This window comes from Aplysia californica, unplaced genomic scaffold (genome assembly GCF_000002075.1).
Source record: "Aplysia californica isolate F4 #8 unplaced genomic scaffold, AplCal3.0 scaffold00483, whole genome shotgun sequence".
NCBI classification, from domain to species: domain Eukaryota; kingdom Metazoa; phylum Mollusca; class Gastropoda; order Aplysiida; family Aplysiidae; genus Aplysia; species Aplysia californica.
In genome coordinates, this window is record NW_004797753.1 from 224924 (window position 1) to 233730 (window position 8807).

At 38.7% G+C, this 8807-nt stretch overlaps 1 protein-coding gene across 4 annotated transcripts in view; it reads right to left on the reverse strand.

The window, feature by feature from the left end:
• Positions 1 to 7175, reverse strand: part of LOC101861383 (neuroglobin) — a gene marked incomplete at its 3' end in the record, with an annotated part of 59403 nt that extends 52228 nt beyond the window's left edge. For 2 of the 4 annotated variants that reach the window (XM_035971691.1, XM_013086583.2), the window contains 1 exon segment: positions 7019 to 7173. 4 annotated transcript variants of the gene reach the window in all.
• Between the last annotated feature and the right edge of the window lie 1632 nt (positions 7176 to 8807).

The following is an 8807-nucleotide window of genomic DNA, read 5'->3' on the forward strand; positions in this document are numbered from 1 at the left end:
CTCGATGCATTTGTATCCATTGCTCACTTATTCTCTATATTTCCTTCTGTCTCTCACACTGTCTCTCTGACTCTTGTTTCTATAATTCCGTATCTCCTTCTTTCCCCCTCTCTTCTCCGTCCCGTTTCCCACCCCTCCACGAACCCCAGGATTTTCAATCTCGCGTATTGTTCAGGAAAACCAATTTCTACAGTAGATCTATTAATGTACTAATCTCTCCTCGTCTATGTCTCTTGGTGTCTGTTTCTCAACTATCAACCCTACCACCTCAATCCTCCTCTTTCTCTCTCTCTCTCTCTCTCTCTCTCTCTCTCTCTCTCTCTCTCTCTCTCTCTCTCTCCCTCTCTCTCATGCTCCCCTTCCTTTTTTCCCCTTAGTCTGTCTTATGTGCAGTTCTAATTATGGAGCGTGACTTCTGAAAAAAATACATCCGAGTCAGTTTTTATGTTACGATATTTTTCTCTTTTGACGTGAAAGGTCACAGACAAAGTAATACCTTGGCATTGTGTATTATTATGTAAATTATGTGCTTGGCATAGTGATGGGATAAAACTGTGTTTTAATGTTTCCCTCTGTCTGTCCTTCGGAAACTGCAGCCCCCCCCCCCCCGGGTAGTGTTTCTAACAGTAACTGAAGAGTCTTTAAGCCATTCCCAAAGGGGGGATATTAACATGTTCTTATGCACAGCAGATTTGCAAATGGGCTGATTTATCAATGTCATGCTCACAGTGTGCCGGAACAACATACGGGGAACTGCTGCTTCTTCTTTCCTCATCCTTACTATCGTCATTTTTTCAACTATTCCTTGTGTATGTTTGTCACTCTCTAGTAAATTTCTATTTCCGGGGTGCCTTGCTAGTTGATGCAGACTTTTTACTGTAGATGCTAGAGAGGTGAGCAGAGTAAGCCTGATTCCTTGTAAAGACTTCTCTATTGACATCCATCCCTTGGCGCTCATATGACCTTATCAAATTGCGAGCGCCGTAAAACCTTACAAAACAAACGTGGAAACTTTAGTTAAGTTTGTTGGGTAAGACACCACGCTGCACAATAATAATAATAATAATAATAATAATAATAATAGTAATCGTAATAATAATAATAATAATAGTAATAATAGTAATGATAATAAATTGCATTTACATAGCGCTCTATCACATACTAGTATAAGCTCTGAGCGCTTTACACTGATCACAAAATTATTCATACAAGAAAAATACTGCACAGAAACAAGAAAAACCAGTTCAACCACATAAAGAAGAACTTTCAAAACCATACATTATACACAAAAGGACAGTGGACAAACAAGTATATTAAAAAATCAGAACTTACTAACACACTATAACGAACAACTAACAGCTCATTGCTTTAACCCTCTTTAACCCCGGTTAATACATTTTTTCGCAGCGTCTGTTTAACCAGTCTTTGTGTTGCATTGGGAAACGTTCAAAACTCAAGTAAACGATCCAGTTTGGGTTTTTTTTCGGAAAGTAGCGTAGAACTTCCCTTCTCTCCCTCTGCCGTTGCTTCCAGCCAGTCTTGCTCTTTCAAAGTACTAAACGACCGTTATCTCGTCGAATTGGTTCTCTAGGCATACTTTCTTTCCTTGCATTGATTGTCAATAAAAATACAACCCTAGACAAACCAAAACCTTTATAGAAGACGTGACCTTAACTGCGCCGCAGGAAGTGTGAGTGGAGCTGTATAAGGACGCATACCTCAGGAGGCAATCGTGCGCGTACTATACAGCATACAGATTAGGAAGTCGTATTTTTACGATCTGTCTATCCCCCTTCCTTCTTCCCCCAAACGAGCCCCTCCCCACTTCCCCAACTAAGAACGAGTGGAGTTTTAAAGGGCCATCCAAAGAGAAGAAGGAGAAGTTCAAAACACGGTCTTCTTTGGATTTCTTTGAATAGGGAAGCCAATCGGGTCAAGCGTTGCTTGGAGTTTTATTGTTGACCCCAATCGTTTCTCTTTTTTCTCCTTCCAAAGCCCTTCACTGTTGAAATGCCAGATGTAACGACCCACACGGGAAAAATTGCTAGGCCTACTTAAGATTGACTTTTCTGAGACGATCGACGTCTGAAAATTAAGTGGCAAGTTAAAGTAAGTTAAAGTTCAAACTCACGCTTCGAATTTTGAACACAATGAAAAACCGAACTGCCTCCCCATCTGCTTGCACTTGATGTCTCAGCACTTATTGTTGTGTTATAGCTTTCAGTTCTTGCTCAACAGTATTTGGATTGTATCTAATAGGCAAGGGATGAACCAAACTACGGCAAAGGGGCTAAAATGCTCCCCAACCATCACCTTCGGGTTTTGTGTATACCGCAAAAACGTTAAGTAAAATTGGGATTAAAAACGATCAAAGACCAATTGATTTTCATAAAAGTGATGTTTGTCGAGATATTTCTGCTGAGACTGGCTGTTGTAATGTCACTAAGTCGCGTGCCACAATTATGCCTATTCATTTCTCTCATCTCTCAAAAAGTATATAATTTGAAATGTCTATTTGTCTACTATCTATCTATCTATCTATCTATCTAGGGATTTGTAACTGCCTAGGGCAGAGAAAAAAAGGTTTCGTTGCGTCTACGGATTAATGTCTATTCACCTTGGTGTTAGTACGCAAATCCTCAAACATAATCAGTAGGCCTACATGTCTATCATTGAGTCATTCGTCGTGTGATATCTTTTAGATATACTTCTTGAGATCCCCATACTCTTTGCCGTTCATCGAATAAAACGAAAAAACAAAATTGATCGTACATAACAAGATCGTTCTCTCAGCCAAAAAAAAGTGTCCCCAAAGTCCGCGTATTGGTTCAGATGGCGCTGCAATCTATGTTTTGAAGCTCTCTTTTGTTTCTATAGAAGAAGAATAGGAATAGCACATTTTGTTAGTTTCGCTTTTATTGTTTTTCACACAAGTAGCGTAATTCTGATCGCAAAGTCCGTACTTTTTCGAAGAGGGCGCCTCCTTATTTTGAGGACACTTTTTTAATTGGCTCAAAGAGTAGTGAACTATCTTGTTGTGTACGACCTTTGACTGAAGCACACAGGTGCAGAGATCGCTTTGAAGCAACACCCGCATATCCTTTTTCTTCCCCATGACGTGAGAAAACCCCTCGTAGAATCAGTCAGGGACTTTCTTGTACTCAAAGATTAGTTGTATGCAGTTCTCTCTCTCTCTCTCTATCTCTCTCTCTCTCTCTCTCTATGTGTGTGTCTCTCTCTGTCTCTCTCTGTCTCTCTCTCTCTCCCTCTCCCCCTTTTCCTCTCTCCCTCTCTCCTTCACTTTTTCTTTATCTCTTTCCAATAAACCCTTGTTCTTCATCTCCTTCTTTGTTTGTCTTCAACTATCTTTTTCTCCTTAATTATATTTGGGATTTTGTGTGCTTTTGTGTTTGTATGTGCTGTCGTATTAATACGCTAATCGATCATTTTGTTTAACGTCACGTTTCAGCATTGTTTCAAAACGTACTAGCTCAATTTTTGCTTCAAATAGCACTCAAATTCCCCTGCACAAGGAAACAGATTTCACAATGTTTATTTTGTTTAAATACAAAAGATCCATAGTTTCAATTATTTATTTCTAGATCCACGTTCAAAACTGTGGTTGGTTTGAAGAAAAACCTAATAAAGAAATAAAAAGTTGTATAGATAAAACGATAATCTGGTTAATAATTAATATCGACTACATTTACAGAAAAATAACACCCACAGCAACAACGACAACGACACAAACATTACTATAGAACCTCACTACAGCATCAGCAACAATCATTTAAAGTTAAAATCAAAATGTCAGCTTGCACCCTCGAGCTAATTTTTCTTGAAAAAAAACTTTAAAAATATTGAGGAAAATTACCAATTGAGAAGAAGAATGCACATTTAATTCTGGATAATAGACTTTCCAGACAAGCCGTCTGACGCCATAATATGAACACGGGTGGTAACGTCAGTCTCAGCTAAATCGTTCTCTCCGAAACTTCACTTTGATTGGATGTGATGGGAAAAAGGAATGGTTGAAAAAAGAAACGCACATTCAAACGGGAGAGCATTTATTTGACTTCTTTATTCTCACACTTTAGTGCTGTTAAACCAAAGATTGACGAAGTTGATTTTAAGATGGAAGTCTTGAGAAACGGTACATTTTCCTATTGAAAAAAGTACCTAGATCTATCTATCTATCTATCTATCTATCTATCTATCTATCTATCTATCTATCTATCTATCTATCTATCTATCTGTCTGCCTGTGTGTCTGTCTGTCTGTCTGTCTGTCTGTCTGTCTATCTCTTTATATCTATCTGAGTTATCAACATCTCCCTGATACCACCTGTAAATATGACGTAATCCCTTGCTCATTACAGAAAACAGATCGAATGTTTGTGACTTTTCAACAAAATGCATTAGCGTTTGAAGCTACAAGATTGTCATCGAATGAAATTACTGAAGTACAGAAAGAAATCAAAAAGTTTCAAGTGTTCATAGATTGTATCTTTTATGTTTAGTAAAATCTTAATAATTTTAAATACGATTTACTATCAAATGAAACAGAAAAGCTGATACAATTATAGCGCTGTAACGAACAGTATAAGAAGCGTGCAAGCCACCTGGAAATGATACTCATTCTAAATGATCTACACGCCCATAGATATATTTTACAGAAGTTAGGAGGTGGGTTGCTTCAACACCATGTGATGAGGCCAGCTCTGCCTGTGTGGGATCAGTGTCCCAAGAAACCCCCCCCCCCCCCCACAAAGCACCAAAAATAGTCGATAAAACAGACTTTTCCACGTGGAACTGAATTTGCAACTTAATTTTGAGTACACCGGCAAGAAACATGTCATTTGAGCCATATATTCGCCCCAAAAAAATGTTGAAAATATAGAGTACAAAACGGAAGTATCACATTTTTCTAAAAATGACTGACCTTGAATATTATCAAGAATAAATGCTGCTAAAATTATGAAGAGGTAATGCAGACTTACGTCAAACGAAAGCAATGGTCGCTATATTTAGCTGGTAGTAGCTACTAATAGTGCGGTATTAAAGGTGTGTTTTACAGGAGAAAAAAGTATGAAAAAACTACAACATTAAAAGAAAATACGAATAAAAATCAAGTCTGCTCCACTTAAAACGTCCGCACATATCCTTTGGGACGTCAATAACATTTAGGTCTCACTAGGGGGGAAAGTTCTCGTGGAAAGTAGAGTAATGAAGGGCAATTTGATTTATCGAGGCGTTTTGACATCAGACAGGAAACTTTCTCTTGATTTCATAATACTGTCTGAGAATGTTTTCAGTCTGGCTTATGGTGGCATCGGAGGTTGAGTAGTCATGCTTTTGAATTCTCAAACACAACATAGTTGTTTCAAAAGCTGTCAGGGGGACTGGCGGTTCGTCCTTTGGGAACAGCACTCCACATGATTTTTTTCCTCACTTCACCCTGGTGGGAATGGGTACTCAGCTATATAAAGCAATACGATCTTGTCAATGTGTTTGTGTTTTAGCGGATGGAACTCGTAATATAGTGCATGTTCCGGGAAGTCGAGATTAGATTTCGGTAATTAAGTCTGCAGTGGTAATAATAGTTATAAACCCGTTGAGCGCACGCTGCAGTGCGTCGATATTCGCGGTATAATTACATTTATTATATCAGTATCGTTATAGGCCTATATAATTCTAGAGGCACCGACCTTGATCCCTAAAATAAACCACACACGATTCAGACCTACAATAAAAATTGTATTTAAATGAGGGTAACATTCAGAATTTTTATGAACAACTGAACAGAGCTGGATTTTTCTTGATTGTGTAGAGTAACAAAATACTCCAGAATAATTTGAGCCTTTGGCTTCCACGTCCACCTTTTTTTTTTAATGTGAGCATCCGCTGTTCAGTACAAGTTCAGTTTCAAAGATAAAAGCAAACGGAGAACACCAAAGAGAAACAGTTAACAGTAGAGAGGTAGTATACGTCTTGACCAGTTCAGAGATCAAACGTGAAAAGGCTGAAAATATTTTCCGCCTAGCCTGGAATAGCTTTCCTTCACAGCCTTTCGGAAGGTCAAGCTTTTGGCTTTGAAATGTGCAAGCGCATGCGTATAAATTTGTGCATGTATATATATATATATATATATATATATATATATATATATATATATATATATATATATATATATATATATATATATTATTATTATGTGTGTGTGATCATGTGTGTGTGTGTGTATGTGTGTGTGTGTGTGTGTGTGTGTGTGTGTGTGTTTGTGTGTGTGTGTGAACGTGATTTCTTGAGTGTGATTATGTGTGTTTGTGCGTGTGTGTATGTTTGTGTGTGTGTGCGTGCGTGCGTGCGTGCGTGGGAGAGAGTGAGTATACATTTGTACGTAGCTGCACTGATAAGAGCAAAATTTATGTATAGCCCAAAAGCAGTTTTAGTTGATATATTGAATGGATTCTTTTACTCCTATATCCTAAGTAAAAGAATTACGCATGGGATACCAAATCGTGTACGTAGATCTCTTTAAAAACACAACAAACAAATTCAAATAACAAACGTTAATGAAACTAAACAAAGCAAGACTCAAATACAAGACCACAGGGAAGTCACTTTTTTCATTTAGATTTCCTTACGCTCCTAACGTCACAATTTTTATCATTTAGGAGACGAGCTTCGACTCTGTCTGGCAGGGCTAATCCATGCTGAAAGGGAGCAACATTCCTGATCCCATCAGAACGACAGAGATAAACACACAAAACATTCTCCCCACTCGGTAATTGAATTCGGGTCTTCTTCTTCCCACGCTGACGCTCCCACCGCTACACCACAGACACCGGTAAAGAGTCATCGACATAAACAAGAAATAATTATACTGCCTGAAAGTTAGTTTTATCAGCTGTTCGTCATGCCACAGAACGACGTGCTCTGTCTATAAATTGACACTTCCGGTACTATTAAGCAAACACAAGAAACAAAACAAACTAATCAAGTGTGAAAACACTCACCAAGCAAATCCAGCAAAGCTATGCCATGCTTACACCTGTACGCCTAAACAAGATTGTGTCCCAGTGCACGTGCGTGTAATGTTTTATTAGTACCCGGAAAGCAGCAACTTGAGCCACCGGCGGAGATACCCGCTTTTCGACGGCGGGGAGAGGGCGCGCGCGTGAGCGCTTTTGTGAGCGTGTGGCGACGACGGCAGTGCCAGACAGTAGCCAAGCTAAATGGAGAGGGCGAGCAAGAAGAGGTCTTTGGATGCAGAGTGAGTTGTACGCTTGAATGAAAGAAAATTGTGAAAAGGCTGAGCTGAGTAGATTCTAGATACGTCCTGCGATCTACTGGGTGGTTTTAAGACTGCCCGCACCAACCTGTCAGCGCGAGATTGTTATATCTTAATAATTTTTCCTTTATAAGTAAATATGAAGTGCTGGATGGTTGTGGAGGGATATAAATCGTATATCTTTATCTGATGCACCCATTTTTGATGCTTCTACATTGAGTGCAGACTTGAATCTGGTGAATCACAAAAGACACCTTTTCTCCCAACCTCCATACCATTCCTTTCCACGACCAGGAAAAAATGATTATGCTACTCATACTGATAATTTTGGTGTTGATCCCCCAGTGGAACCTGTACAAACTTGCAACTTAATTCTAATTAATTAACATTTTTACCAAGCTAGTTTTCTATTCTAGAATAATGTACATTTATTTAATTTAATCTTTAAAAAATCGTGGATACTTGGCATAGACCAAGCTCAATGACTTGAAACCACCCGACCCCTACCCCGCTCCTTTTTTTCCTAAATATTATAATTATTTTGTCAGAGCAAAATGATACTTTATGACTATCTGTGATAGAGAACAAGACAGCTCGGATTATATTATATTTTCTCTTATTGCAGGATTTTTAGAACATTAGACACAGGAGCATTTTCTTTGCTCATTCACTGTGGTCTTCGATGGGCTGGTTCCCAAAGTTGTAAAGATTATTACGGATGTAAAGCATAATGACGCTAATTATCCTCATGTAACTGCCCCGCCCTTCCCCTACGCTCATCCATCAAGCTCCCTTCCATTTTATCTCCATCCCATCCTGTAAAAGAACAGGCCGTAAAATCCAAAATTATACAGTCAACTCGAAAACAAATCCTTCTGTATCTGACCGAAGCCAAACTTTTACAAAACAGAAATGCAGCTTTTTTGCAGTCACAATGACATGTTTATTGAAACAATGAAATAGAAAAATATGATCATTCAATCGGTGGATGGAACTGACATTATTCATAAATCATATCGAAAATAATTCAGTGGTGAATGGACATGGTTACATTAAGCCAATACATTAGTTACCGACAAGAAAAGGCAAGCATTGTTTACTGAGTTCCCTTAAATGTGTGCAGTGTAAATAGCTTTAATTTAAAAAATGCAAACAGTTGAACACGTGCTCAAAGGAAAACACTGTATTACACGAAATGCAAATGTAATATTATAATACAAAATACATTGATATATGGATGTGTGCGTGTGCTTTCCTTTGTGTGTGTGTGTAGGTGGATGTCGGTGTGTGTGTGTGTGTGTGTGTGTGTGTGTGTGTGTGTGTGTGTGTGTGTAATGGTGGGTGTGTTTGTTTGTTTATGTGTGTGGCGTAATAGAGAGAGAAAGAGAGATGGGAGAGAGGGAGAGAGAGAGAGAAGAGAAAAAGAGAAAAAGAGGAAAAGAGAAAGAGAGGGAGAGAGAGAAAGAGAGAGAGAGAGAGAGAGAGAGAGAGAGAGAGAGAGAGAGAGAGAGAGA